This window comes from Ranitomeya imitator, chromosome 10 (assembly GCF_032444005.1).
Source record: "Ranitomeya imitator isolate aRanImi1 chromosome 10, aRanImi1.pri, whole genome shotgun sequence".
NCBI lineage: Eukaryota > Metazoa > Chordata > Amphibia > Anura > Dendrobatidae > Ranitomeya > Ranitomeya imitator.
Window position 1 is genome coordinate 108411021 of NC_091291.1, and position 14808 is coordinate 108425828.

The 14808-nt window shown below is 43.8% G+C and overlaps 1 protein-coding gene across 2 annotated transcripts in view; it reads left to right on the top strand.

Moving 5' to 3' along the window:
- The window catches only part of LOC138651819 (putative oxidoreductase YteT), a 242781-nt gene that overhangs the window by 10182 nt on the left and 217791 nt on the right, over positions 1–14808 (top strand). For both annotated transcript variants that reach the window (XM_069742341.1, XM_069742340.1), the window contains exon 2: positions 10262–10328. The gene's annotated coding sequence lies outside the window, so the exon portion shown is untranslated. The remainder of the gene's footprint in view (positions 1–10261; positions 10329–14808) is intronic.

Sequence of the window (14808 nt, forward strand, 5' to 3'; positions counted from 1 at the left end):
TCTGTCAATTCATACAAATCGGACTGTACTCAGATGTTATCCAAATGCAGTCCAATGGTTTCCAAAAATTCATTGACTTGCATGGCCAAGTGTGACATGCTCTGACATGCTGCAACTTTTTCTTTGGACCTGCTCAGTCCAAGGAAAAAAATCGGACTTGCACAGCCTCATAGAATTATATTGATCCTAGTGCTATCCGATGTTTTGGCGGATCGCAAACGGATGAAAAATATGATGGTGTGCACCTGGTCGTTGACTGTCAGATCTCTGTCATTGTGTGCGTACAAGCAGAGACTTGTCTCGTGGAGCGGGGCTGGGAGAAACTGCTGGTTACCTGCCTCAGATTAGTCTCTGATCGGCTTTTCAAAGTATGTTTTCTCTGAAATGCTGCATAGTTTTGGAGTAAAACCTACCTGGCTTCCAGTATCTGAGTCATGTTATCGATGGTTCGGGCAGCATGAATCTCCTGACAAAACCCCCTTTGATTCTTTAACGGTAAATGACATATAAGTATAGCAGAGCTGGGGTGACTGTGTGTGGAGTGAAGTGAGGTTTCTCCATATGCGGTAGATGCCTGCTGTGTTACATTGCCGGCATCTAGGTCTGACAGCAGTGACCGGAGCTGAGGTCCAGTTGCTGCTATTAATCATTTAAATGCATCTGTCCATTACTGACTTCGGTCTTTAAATGGAACGACACCTGACACGGTGAACTAACAGTGTGGTAAAATGTTCAGAAACTTTCCCACGCTAATCGGTTCATGTCTGGTCAGGCGGGAAGGCTGCACAGACAGCTTTTCATTCATTTCTCTGTGGTTTACAGCCCAGCAGGTCGCATTAGCACCGCTCTGGGTTGTAAACTATTTAAACCCTTGAGATGGATTTACAGTGTGGGACTTGACTGCACAGCGGACAGATATGGGATATTGTTGGTTTTTTATTTTGGATTTTTTTTTTTACAGAAGAACGCGTGCTTCGCTTGGATTGAGCGTGCAATAAAGATGGTAAACCTGTGTATGTAATTATTTTATTAAAAGACTTTATTCTTAATGTGTGTGTGTATTTTTAACCCTTTCAGACTATTGCATTAATAATGGATAGGCGTCTTATTGACACCTCTCCATTATTAACTAGGCTTAATGTCACCTTACAATAGCAAGGTGACATTAAACCCTTACTACCCCATATGCCAATGCTACAGGGCAATGGGAAGAGAGAGGCTAAGTGCCGGAATAGGCGCATCTTACAGATGTACCTTTTCTGGGGTGTCTGGGGGCAGATTTTTTTAGCCGTGTGGGGCAATAGCCATGGTCCCTCTCCAGGCTATTAAGATCTGCCCTCAGTAACTGGCTTTCCCTCTCTAGCGGAGAAAATAGTGTGGGAGCCCACGCCATTTTTTTCCGTGAATTAACCCTGTAATTTAACACCTACAGCTTCAAAATTTTACACACACACTGCTAACATTATTAGTCAGGGACACATATAAATCTAATGGATACGCAATGGTTTGCTGTATGTAAACCATGTCTCATATCCTGTCGGGTTCGGTAATGAATTAGCAAAAGCCGGCAAATGAATTACTGACTTTTCTGCTATCCAGCTCTGTAAGAAATATAAATATATATATATGTGTGTGTGTGTCACTGACATATATATATAGACTATATATATGTTTTCGCAAATACAGTATTTGACCCCATGAATCCATTATATGTCCATTTTGCCAGCCGGCGAGAAAATCTCGCCATACGGATGACACACTGATACTTTTTTGAGAAAAAAATCGCATCCTCACATTGCACATGGATCACTGTTCATGAAACATTTGTGCGATTCTCGTCCGTGTAAAACGGACCGATTTTTTTTGTACGTTGTGTGTGACTCCAGCCTTATGGTTGTTCTCAGGGGCGGACTGGGCCGGGTGGCAGGAATGCATCTGCCCCCCGGGCCGGTGCCTGAGCAGGTACACAGGGCCGCTGGAGGAGCAGCAGCTATTTTAATACATAGCGCGCCGCATCCCTCCAGCCGGCCCTATGTGCGCGCGTTGCCTGCTCTGACAAGTGCCGCGGCGGCCCGCACTAGTGTGCGAGCACGGCCGCGGTCCTTGTTCCTGCGTGTGCTCGTCTGCCGGCTGCTGCGCTGCCCATGTCAGAGCGGGCAAGCAGGAGACCAGGCGCGCGCGCGGCCCGCACTAGTGTGCGAGCACGGCCGCGGTCCTCATTCCTGCGCGTGCTCGTCTGCTGCCCATCAGTCAGAGTGGGCAAGCAGGAGACCATGCGCGCGCGCGCGCGCGCGCACATGGTGATATTTCAAAAAGCCGCGCGCGCATAGACGGTGTCTGACGCTGGCCGGCCTGCACCAGCGTCAGAGAAGACTGCTCACCAATGCCTGGGCCCTGGGATGATCCTCTCCTCCTCTTCACTGCCAACGCTGGCCAGGACGCGACACCCGACCCACCTCAGCTCTTCATCCTCCCGACCTCCCCCCATCTCAGGGACCTGGGTGAGTCCCAAGATGATTTTTTTTAATGTATATACAGCAGTATTGCCTATATAATGTGTATAGACTGCTATATATACATTATATAGGTGGTACTGCTGTATATAATCACTATACCACTATAATGCATGTATAGCAGTCTATATCTTATATGGGTGACACTGCTACTTATGCGTATATACCTTATATAGGTGACACTGCAATGTGTGTATATGTGTATGTGTATATATATATATATATATATACACACACACACGTATACATACACACACACACCGCAGTGTCACCTATATAAGGTATATACGCATAAGTAGCAGTGTCACCCATATAAGATATAGACTGCTATACATGCATTATAGTGGTATAGTGATTATATACAGCAGTACCACCTATATAATGTATATATAGCAGTCTATACACATTATATAGGCAATACTGCTACTGATGTGTATATAGGTGATACTTCTGTGTATATATGTCGTTATGTAGGTGATACTGGTGTGTGTGTGTGTATGTATACACACACACACACGTACATATATACACAGCAGTAACACCTATATATAACGTATATACACATCAGTAGCAGTATTGCCTATATAATGAATATAGTAACATAGTAACATAGTTAGTAAGGCCGAAAAAAGACATTTGTCCATCCAGTTCAGCCTATATTCCATCATAATAAATACCCAGATCTACGTCCTTCTACAGAACCTAATAATTTATACCGCAGGGGTCAGTATTGGGACCTGTTCTCTTCAACATATTCATTAATGATCTGGTAGAAGGTTTACACAGTAAAATATCGATATTTGCAGATGATACAAAACTATGTAAAGCAGTTAATACAAGAGAAGATAGTATTCTGCTACAGATGGATCTGGATAAGTTGGAAACTTGGGCTGAAAGGTGGCAGATGAGGTTTAACAATGATAAATGTAAGGTTATACACATGGGAAGAAGGAATCAATATCACCATTACACACTGAATGGGAAACCACTGGGTAAATCTGACAGGGAGAAGGACTTGGGGATCCTAGTTAATGATAAACTTACCTGGAGCAGCCAGTGCCAGGCAGCAGCTGCCAAGGCAAACAGGATCATGGGGTGCATTAAAAGAGGTCTGGATACACATGATGAGAGCATTATACTGCCTCTGTACAAATCCCTAGTTAGACCGCACATGGACCGCACATATAGACTGCTGTATATATGATATATAGGTGATACTATCATTATATACAGCAGTAGCAGTATCGCCTATATAACGTGTATGCAACATTTGCAGTATCACCTATATAATGTACAGACTAATGTATATACGTTATATAGGTGACACTGCTGTGTATAGTCGCACTATCTATTTGTATCTAATCTATATATATAATTGCCTACGGGTTACTTCCGTCTTTCTGTCCTCAACTTCCGTAACGGAAATCCAGCGTTGCTGATTGGTCTCGCCAGCTGCCTGTCATGGCTGCCGCGACCAATCAGCGACGGGCACAGTCCGATTAGTCCCTCCCCTACTCCCCTGCAGTCACAGTGCCCGCCGCCCACTCCATACTTCCCGCAGTCAGTGCCCAGCGCCCGCTCCATACTCCCCGCAGTCAGTGTGCCCGGCGCCCGCTCCATACTCCCCGCAGTCAGTGCCCAGCGCCCGCTCCATACTCCCCGCAGTCAGTGTGCCCGGCGCCCGCTCCATACTCCCCGCAGTCAGTGTGCCCGGCGCCCGCTCCATACTCCCCGCAGTCAGTGTGCCCGGCGCCCGCTCCATACTCTCCGCAGTCAGTGTGCCCGGCGCCCGCTCCATACTCTCCGCAGTCAGTGTGCCTGGCGCTCCGCTCCATACTCCCCGCAGTCAGTGTCCCCTGCGCCTGCTCCATACTCCCCGCTCCATACTCCCCGCAGTCAGTGCCTGCTCCATAATCCCCTCCAGTCAGCGCTCACACAGGGTTAATGCCAGCGGTAACAGACCGCGTTATGGCACGGGTAACGCATTCCGTTACCGCTGCTATTAACCCTGTGTGACCAAGTTTTTACTATTGATTCTGCCTATGCAGCATCAATAGTAAAAAGATGTAATGTTAAAAATATTAATAAAAAAAACCAAAAACCTGCTATACTCACCTTCCGTCATTGGACGATGCGCTCCAGCCGGCCGCCATCTTCCGTTCCCAGAGATGCATTGCGAACTTACCCAGAAGACTTGGCGGTCTCACTGGCGGTTTCCTGGGAATGGAAGATGGCGGCCGCATCACACAGCTTCGCTGGATCCCAGGGGTGAGTATATAACTATTTTTAATTTTAATTTTTTTTTTTTAACAAGGATATGGTGCCCACACTGCTAAATACTGCGTGGGCAGTGTTACATACCTACGTGACTGGCCAATATACTACGTGGCTCTGTGCTGAATATTACGTGGCTGGGCAATATACTACGTGACTGGGCAATATACTACGTGACTGGGCAATATACTACGTGACTGGGCAATATACTACGTGACTGGGCAATATACTATGTGGCTGGGCAATATACTATGTGGTTGGGCAATATACTACGTGGCTGGGCAATATACTACGTGACTGGGCAATATACTACGTTGCTGGGCAATATACTACGTGGCTGGACAATATACTACGTGGCTCTGTGCTGAATACTACGTGGCTGGGCAATATACTACGTGGCTGGGCAATAAACTACGTGGCTGGGCAATAAACTAAGTGGCTGGGCAATAAACTAAGTGGCTGGGCAATATGCTACGTGGACATGCATATTCTAGAATACCCGATGCGTTTGAATCGGCCCACCATCTAGTGTATGTGTATGTATGTATGTATGTATGTATATATATATATATATATATATATATATATATATATATATATATAATCAGTTTCATCTATACAATGTGTGTACAGCAGTCACAGTATCACATACAATATATAGGTGATACTACAACTACACACATCAGTCGCAGTATCGACTATTGTATATACAGTAGTTTCAATGTGATATATGTTCAGCAGTCGCAGTGTCTCCTATGTGATGTATGCATCATAATATAGTATAATGCTGTCTTAATTACCGAATATTGTAGAGAGGTTTATAGTGTAGAGATGTTTATATAGTATGGCGCTATGCATATAGTGTGGAATTCACACTATATACACTGCTGCCACATCTCTACACTATATAATATATGCACCGCTCTATATTCCTTAACACGGTATATAATATGCCGCTGTGTATATAATATATTGTAGTATACCATTTATACTTGTGTATAAGCCGAGTTTTTCAGCATATTTTTTTTTGTGCTGAAAACACCCCCCTCGACTTATACACAAATCATTGTCCCAGAAAGACGGAGAAGGAGCAGCAGGTGACAGAGGCAGGAGCCGGCGGCTGTGGCTAAAGCCTGTGCCGCTGCTAAAGAGAAATGAATATTCACTGCACTGGCAGTGAATATTCATTTCTCTTGTAGCATTGACAGCCACAGCCGCCGGCTTCCAGCACACATCCTACTTACCATCCCTGCGCACCCTCGCTGCATCTCGTTTCGGCGCTAGCAGCTCTTCAGGATGACCGATCACGAGTCTTCCGCTCATTAAGGTAATGAATATTCACCCCTCTCCACTCCCATAGGTGTGATAAATATTCATTACCTTAATGAGCGGGGGACATGTGATCGCCCGGCCGGAGCTGCTGGCACCGGAACGAGATGCTGCGAGGCCATGCAAAGAAGGTAAGTAGGATGTGGTTTTTTATTATTTTTTAGGAACCATGCATACATGAACAGGGATAAGGAGCCATGCATACAAGGATGGGGATAAGGATTCATGCAGACAAGGATGGGGATAAGGAGCCATACAGACAAGGATGGGGATAAGGAGCCATGCAGACAAGGATGGGGATAAGGAGCCATACAGACAAGGATGGGGATAAGGAGCCATACAGACAAGGATGGTGATAAGGAGCCATGCAGACAAGGATGGGGATAAGGAGCCATGCAGACAAGGATGGGGATGAGGAGCCATGCAGACAAGGATGGGGATGAGGAGCCATGCAGACAAGGATGGGGATGAGGAGCCATGCAGACAAGAATGGGGATGAGGAGCCATGCAGACAAGGATGAGGAGCCATGCAGACAAGGATGGGGATGAGGAGCCAAGCAGACAAGGATGGGGATGAGGAGCCATGCAGACAAGGATGGGGATGAGGAGCCATTCATACAGGGACAGGGGAGCCATGCATACAAGGACGGGATGTGGGGACAATGCATACCCAGCTTATACTCGACTCAATACATTTTCACAGTTTTTTGTGGCAAAATTAGGTGTCTCGGCATATACTTGGGTCGACTTATACTCAAGTATATACGGTATGTTGTGGAGCTGTGTATACTTCTAATGTCCTGCATAAATGGTGTAATTCTCAGTATCTATTCTGATGTATATGTGTATCTGTCTATCTATCACTCCGATTAATTGTTAGAAAACTAGTGGACTCTTTATTGGCCCATGTGGCAACGTTTTGGATCCATAACTGAACATTTCTCTGATATGGAAGTGAAATGTTGCCACATTGACTAATAAAGAGTATTAAAAAAAATCGGTTCCATTTTCTTCCACAAAAGTGGTACAATCATCTTCTCACTTGCTGTCCGTGTGCAGTTGTGGTTTTTTTTTTCTCAGCAGATGTTGCAGTCTGATACACGGTGAGTCAGACCATTGAGGAGATGGAGAAATTAATTTCTCCGTCTCCTCCACACCTGTGCTGCGAGAGCATTGGAGCACGGACACTCTGATCACGCTCACAGCAGAGCAAGAGCCGAGTATCATTGGCATATCACATCCGATGCCATATTCTAGTGTTATTCCACCCTAATGAGCACCTGTATTAAGCCCACGTTCACACGGTCAGTATTTGTTCAGTGTTTTCATCAGTATTTGTAAGCCAAAACCGGGAGTGGAACAATCCAGAGGAAAAGTATAATAGAGACATCTGCACCAATTCTGTATTTATCACCCACTCCTGGTTTTGGCTACAAATACTGAGGTCAAATACTGACCATATACTGACCGTGTGAATGTGGCCTTATTCTGTATCTATACACTGCACAGTACCACTCCTCATTATACAGTGGGGCTGTGTGTGTGTCACTATACAGTGGGGCTGTGTGTGTCATGAATTATACAGTGGGTGTGTGTGTGTGTGTGTCATGATACAGTGGGACTGTGTGTGTCAATATATATATATAAATAATATCTCTATCTATCGCATTCTTGCAGTCACCAGACCACCTGTTGCCGGCACCAGAGAATCCTCATAGCGCACAGTGCGCACGATATGAGGATTCACACATAGTGACTGTAGACATGTAGCTTAAGATCTGACAACCCCTTTAAGGATGGGCCGCTACTCATGGGCCACTGCTTGTGCTTGCCCCCCAGGCTAAAATTTGCCAGCCAGCCCCTGGTTGTTCTTTAATCTTTATTTTCAGTTTGTAGTTAATTAATAATATGCTCATGCCCTAAGGCGGGCCTGGAGGGGCGTCTGCATGTGGTGCTCTGATTAGCTATTCATAATGCAGACTGCTGACAGGTCACTGATCCCTCATTGACCTGCCTCCTAGTTTGCAAAATGAATATCTGTACATACATTAAAAAGAAAAAAAACCTTCTGCAGGCAGGTGCCAGCTGTGGCACCTGCTCTGCAGCAAAATCGCATGTTTTATGTGCCAATAATACATTTTATTCATGTCATTCAGCTAGAGAAAAGCTACTGCGCATGCGCCGGCAGCGCCATCTTACTGGAAAAGAAAAAAAAATCCTCCAAGATGGCACTGCCCGCGGCTGCGCAGTAGCAACTCGGAGATAGTCGAGGTACCGCACTTTTAGTTAGGTTGCTTGATTGGTCTAGTTTCTAAAATGGGGTCACTTGTGGGAGGTTTCCACTCTTTAGGCACATTAGGGGTCTCCAGACTTCACATGATGTCCGCTAATGATTCCAGCAAATTTTGCATTCAAAAAGACAAATGGCGCTCCTTCCATTCCGAGCACTGCTGTGCGCACAAACAGTAGTTTTCCTCCACATTTTCGGTATCGGCGTACTCAGGAGAAATTGCGCAATAAATTTGTTTGTACATTTTCTCCTGTTACCCTTGTAAAAATAAAAAAAATTAGGCTAAAAGAACATTTTTGTTATAAAAATGTGATTTTTTTTTTCAATTTTCACGGCTCAACATAATAAAGTTCTATGAAGCACCTGGGTGTTCAAGGTGCTCACCACACATCTAGATAAGTTCCCTAAGGGGTCTAGTTTCCAAAATGGAGTCACTTGTGGGGGGCTTCCACTGTTTACGCATATCAGTGGCAATCCAAATGTGACATGGTGTCTGCTAATGATTCCAGCAAATTTTTCATTCAAAAAGTCAAATTGTGCTCCTTCCCTTCTGAGCCCTGCTGTGTGCGAAAACAGTAGTTTTTCCCCCCATATGGGGTATTGGTGTACTCAGGAGAAATTTCACAACAAACTCAATGGTGCAACTTCTCCTGTTACCCTTGTGAAAATGCAAAATTAGAGGTTAAAAACATGTTTGTTTGAAAAATTTGATTTTTTTTAATTTTCACGGCTCAATGTTATAATCTTCTGTGAAGCACCTGGGCTTTCATGGTGCTCACCATACATCTAAATAAGTTTCCTGAGGTGTCTAGTTTCCAAAATGGTATCACTTGCAGGGGTGTTTCCACTCCTTAGTCACATCAGGGGCTCCCAAAACGTGACATGGCATCTGCTAATTATTCCAGTAAATTTCACATTCAAAAATTCAAATGACGCTCCTTCCCTTCCGTTCCCTGCCGTGTGCCCAAACAGTGGTTTCCCCCATATGGGGTATCGGCATACACAGGAGAAATTGCACAACAAAGTGTGGGGTCCATTTTTTCCTGTTACACTTGCAAAAATAAAAAAAATTGGGATCTAAATTAAAATTTTTGTGAAAAAAAGTTAAATGTTAATTTTTTCCTTCCACATTCCATTAATTCCCGTGAAGCACCTGAAGGGTTAATAAACTTTTTGAATGTGGTTTTGAGCACCTTGAGGGGTGCAGTTTTTAGAATGGAGTCACTTTTGGGTATTTTCTATCATATGGACCCCTCAAAATAACTTCAAATGAGATGTGGTCCCTACATTTTGTTGGAAAAATGAGAAATCGTTGGTCAACTTTTAACCCTTATAACTTCCTAACAAAAAATAAATTATTTTTCAAAAATTGTGCTGATGTAAAGTAGACATGTGGGAAATGTTATTTATTAACTATTTTGTGTGATACCAATCTCTGATTTAATGACTTATAAATTAAAAGTTTGAAAATTGCAAAAATTTTCCACATTTTCACCAAATTTCCAAGATTTTCACAAATAAATGCAAGTCATATCAAATAAATTGTTACCACTATCTTGAAGTACAATATGTCATGAGAAAACATTCTCTGAATCAGTGGGATACGTTGAAGTGTTCCAAAGTTATAACCACATAAAGTGACAATGTTCAGAATTGTAAAATTTGGCCTGGTCATGAAGGTGAAAACAGGCTTCAGGATGAAGGGGTTAAATACTTTCACATTTTCGCAGGTAGAGGGAGATTGTTTTTGTTAACCAAGTAAACATCTAATTTTCTTCTGTTTTTATGATACATATACCTTTATATTATCCTTTCCACTACTGATTACTGAATGAACTATATTTATTTTTTGCAGATCTGTCTGCGATTGTGACGCATCATTGAGAACAAAGAAATTGTCAGATGAACGCAAGAACGCAATGGTAATAAAATGTTATCAGAAGTAGTTCTGCAGCTGCTGTGCATCAGCTTTCGGAAAAATTAGTAAATTGTCTCTTCAGAGAGGAAGAGGACTAGAACTCTAGTGCCACCTATTGGAAGCAGCAGTCCTAACAGTCAATGTCGACTCTTTAACGAGCCTTGTCACATGACTTAGGATAATAGCCAAACCAGAATCTCATTTTGCATTATTTACTTACGCCTAGTGTGACGCCGGCCTTAGACTGAAACCAAAATGTTTTATTTTTTATGTTTTCTACACTGTATGTGGATGTTGCATGTTTACAAAGATCTTCTCTCCTCTGTCTGATAAACTATAAATCATATACCTTAAGTGTCCCGTCATATCATACAGGAATACAGTATGTCCCATCATATCATACAGGAATACAGTATGTCCCATCATATCATGCAGGAATACAGTATGTCCCATCATATCATGCGGGAATACAGTATGTCCCATCATATCATGCGGGAATACAGTATGTCCCATCACATCATGCGGGAATACAGTATGTCCCATCACATCATGCGGGAATACAGTATGCCCCATCATATCATGCAGGAATACAGTATGTCCCATCATATCATGCGGGAATACAGTATGTCCCATCATATCATGCAGGAATACAGTATGTCCCATCATATCATGCGGGAATACAGTATGTCCCATCATATCATGCGGGAATACAGTATGTCCCATCACATCATGCGGGAATACAGTATGCCCCATCACATCATGCGGGAATACAGTATGCCCCATCATATCATGCGGGAATACAGTATGTCCCGTCATATCATGCGGGAATACAGTATGTCCCATCATATCATGCGGGAATACAGTATGTCCCATCATATCATGCGGGAATACATGATATGTATGCAGGACAGCGAAACGCGCGTCGGGGTCATCTGGGAGCCGCGTATTTACCCTCACTATGGCTGCAGGTATGGACACATCATAGTTATTTATAAGGGAGATGGGATATAGCCTCTGGGGGGGTAGAGCCTCTTTATTGATTACCCGCTATACTCTGGGTGTATACTATACTACTTAGAGGTCTATGCCCATTGTTTATGTATGTGTAGTTATGGTCCGCTGTAGCGCTTTTATTATTGATAGTATTCTATTCTGACTTGGGACTTTTTTAGTGAGGGTATCTATGGGAGTTCTCAGATTGGATGTCTTTGTTGCTATACTAGATAGTCCATTGATAGCAGAGTGTTCTGGATTTCCATCTCTGTTGTCACTATTTATATATTAGTCTTGACACTTCTATATATGTATATGTATTGTTATTGTTTAATGTATTTTTCTAAACATATAATAAAGAGCTGATATTTATATTTACTAGTGATCATGCGGGAATACAGTATGCCCCATCATATCATGCGGGAATACAGTATGTCCCATCATATCATGCAGGAATACAGTATGTCCCGTCATATCATGCGGGAATACAGTATGTCCCGTCATATCATGCGGGAATACAGTATGTCCCATCATATCATGCGGGAATACAGTATGTCCCATCATATCATGCGGGAATACAGTATGTCCCATCATATCATGCGGGAATACAGTATGTCCCATCACATCATGCGGGAATACAGTATGTCCCATCATATCATGTGGGAATACAGTATGCCCCATCATATGCGGGAATACAGTATGTCCCATCATATCATGCGGGAATACAGTATGTCCCATCATATCATGCGGGAATACAGTATGTCCCATCATATCATGTGGGAATACAGTATGTCCCATCATATCATGCGGGAATACAGTATGTCCCATCATATCATGCGGGAATACAGTATGTCCCATCATATCATGTGGGAATACAGTATGCCCCATCATATGCGGGAATACAGTATGTCCCATCATATCATGCGGGAATACAGTATGTCCCATCATATCATGCAGGAATACAGTATGTCCCGTCATATCATGCGGGAATACAGTATGTCCCATCATATCATGCGGGAATACAGTATGTCCCGTCATATCATGCGGGAATACAGTATGTCCCATCATATCATGCGGGAATACAGTATGTCCCGTCATATCATGCGGGAATACAGTATGCCCCATCATATCATGCGGGAATACAGTATGCCCCATCATATCATGCGGGAATACAGTATGCCCCATCATATCATGCGGGAATACAGTATGTCCCATCATATCATGCGGGAATACAGTATGCCCCATCATATCATGCGGGAATACAGTATGTCCCATCATATCATGCGGGAATACAGTATGCCCCATCATATCATGCGGGAATACAGTATGTCCCATCATATCATGCGGGAATACAGTATGTCCCATCATATCATGCGGGAATACAGTATGCCCCATCATATCATGCGGGAATACAGTATGCCCCATCATATCATGCGGGAATACAGTATGCCCCATCACATCATGCGGGAATACAGTATGCCCCATCATATCATGCAGGAATACAGTATGTCCCATCATATCATGCGGGAATACAGTATGTCCCATCATATCATGCAGGAATACAGTATGTCCCATCATATCATGCGGGAATACAGTATGTCCCATCATATCATGCGGGAATACAGTATGCCCCATCATATCATGCGGGAATACAGTATGCCCCATCACATCATGCGGGAATACAGTATGCCCCATCATATCATGCAGGAATACAGTATGTCCCATCATATCATGCAGGAATACAGTATGTCCCATCATATCATGCGGGAATACAGTATGTCCCATCATATCATGCGGGAATACAGTATGTCCCATCATATCATGCGGGAATACAGTATGTCCCATCATATGCGGGAATACAGTATGTCCCATCATATCATGCGGGAATACAGTATGCCCCATCATATCATGCAGGAATACAGTATGTCCCATCATATCATGCGGGAATACAGTATGCCCCATCATATCATGCAGGAATACAGTATGTCCCATCATATCATGCGGGAATACAGTATGCCCCATCATATCATGCGGGAATACAGTATGTCCCATCATATCATGCGGGAATACAGTATGTCCCATCATATCATGCGGGAATACAGTATGTCCCGTCATATCATGCGGGAATACAGTATGTCCCATCATATCATGCAGGAATGAGTCTTTGCTCGCTCCTGTGACATTGTTCCGCCATGCTGCCAGCAATGGACTACAGCGCTGACGTGATCTAACAATGTCACACAAGCACCTGAAGTCACAGCCCGGCATCGCTGAATGGTGCTGATCTAGGAGTTGGGCATACGCAGGTTTTATTTTCCATGGGGCACTGTTTAATTTAAGAATGGGGTGTATTAATGGTGGGCGACCCCTTTAGATCCTGTCATTTACGGTAGAACGATGACTCCATGTGTCTGTGCATCATTACAAGGTGACAATCACACACTGAATCTATAGCTAGAGAATTATTTGTGCCCCAGTGTTACTCCCCATCGGTCAACATTGGGGAGGTGCGGCCGATCGTGCAGGTTTCTATCAATGCACAGAGGAGATTAAACCAATAAGAAATTACTAATATTAAAATCCAACATGCCCCATTCCACTTATCGATATAGCTGATGGGAACAGTCAGGAGGCCCCACATCCACTAAACAATCAACCAAACCTTAAAGGGGATCCAGGACTTTGTTGTTTGTTTTTCCCCTTGGAGCTAAGAAGTTACCGGCAGGCAGTTGCTAACTCCCTGCCTGTCCTGCCCTGTGACATCTGTCCTGTGTAACAGGCCATAGTATGTCCGAGTCCAGACTACCCAGGATGTATTCTGGCCCAAACTATGCCCGAGTTTAATCTGGACGGGGTTAATTTGGCCTGTTACACCGGCTCAGGCTGCGATTCTCCTGATTGGTTTGACCTCACGTCGGCAGGCCAGCTCTTTCTCTTCTGCTCTGCCCCTTCGTTGGGGCGACACTGCCGTTCTTATCTACTGCACCATTTTCCTTCTTTGGCTTTTATTACATGCCCCTGATAAGGTTCCCTAATGGCAGATGTCGCATTCCTGCCCTTTGGTGTTTGATATCTATGAGACATTGCCCTAAATTTACCTTTTCTCACCAGATTTTTCCAACCCCATCTGAGAGTAGCGTGATATAGGGGCAGAAACCCTGATTCCAGCAATGTATCACTTACTGGTCCGCTTGCTGCAGTTTTGATAAAAGTATTGTTTTCTCTGCTGCAGATCTAGCAGTTCTCTAAATGCTGAGCTCTGTATAACCCTGCCCACACCACTGATTGGCAGCTCTGTGTACACTGTTCATAGGCAGAAAGGTGCCAATCTGATGGGGGCAGGGTTTTACAGAGCTCAAGAAGATGGAGGCTTCCTGGCAGCAGGTTTACTAGTCCTCTAGTGATAATCTCCTGCTGATAAAACCATGATTTTATCAAAACTACATAAAACAGCCCAGTAAGTGACACATCGCTGGAATCAGGGTCTTTGT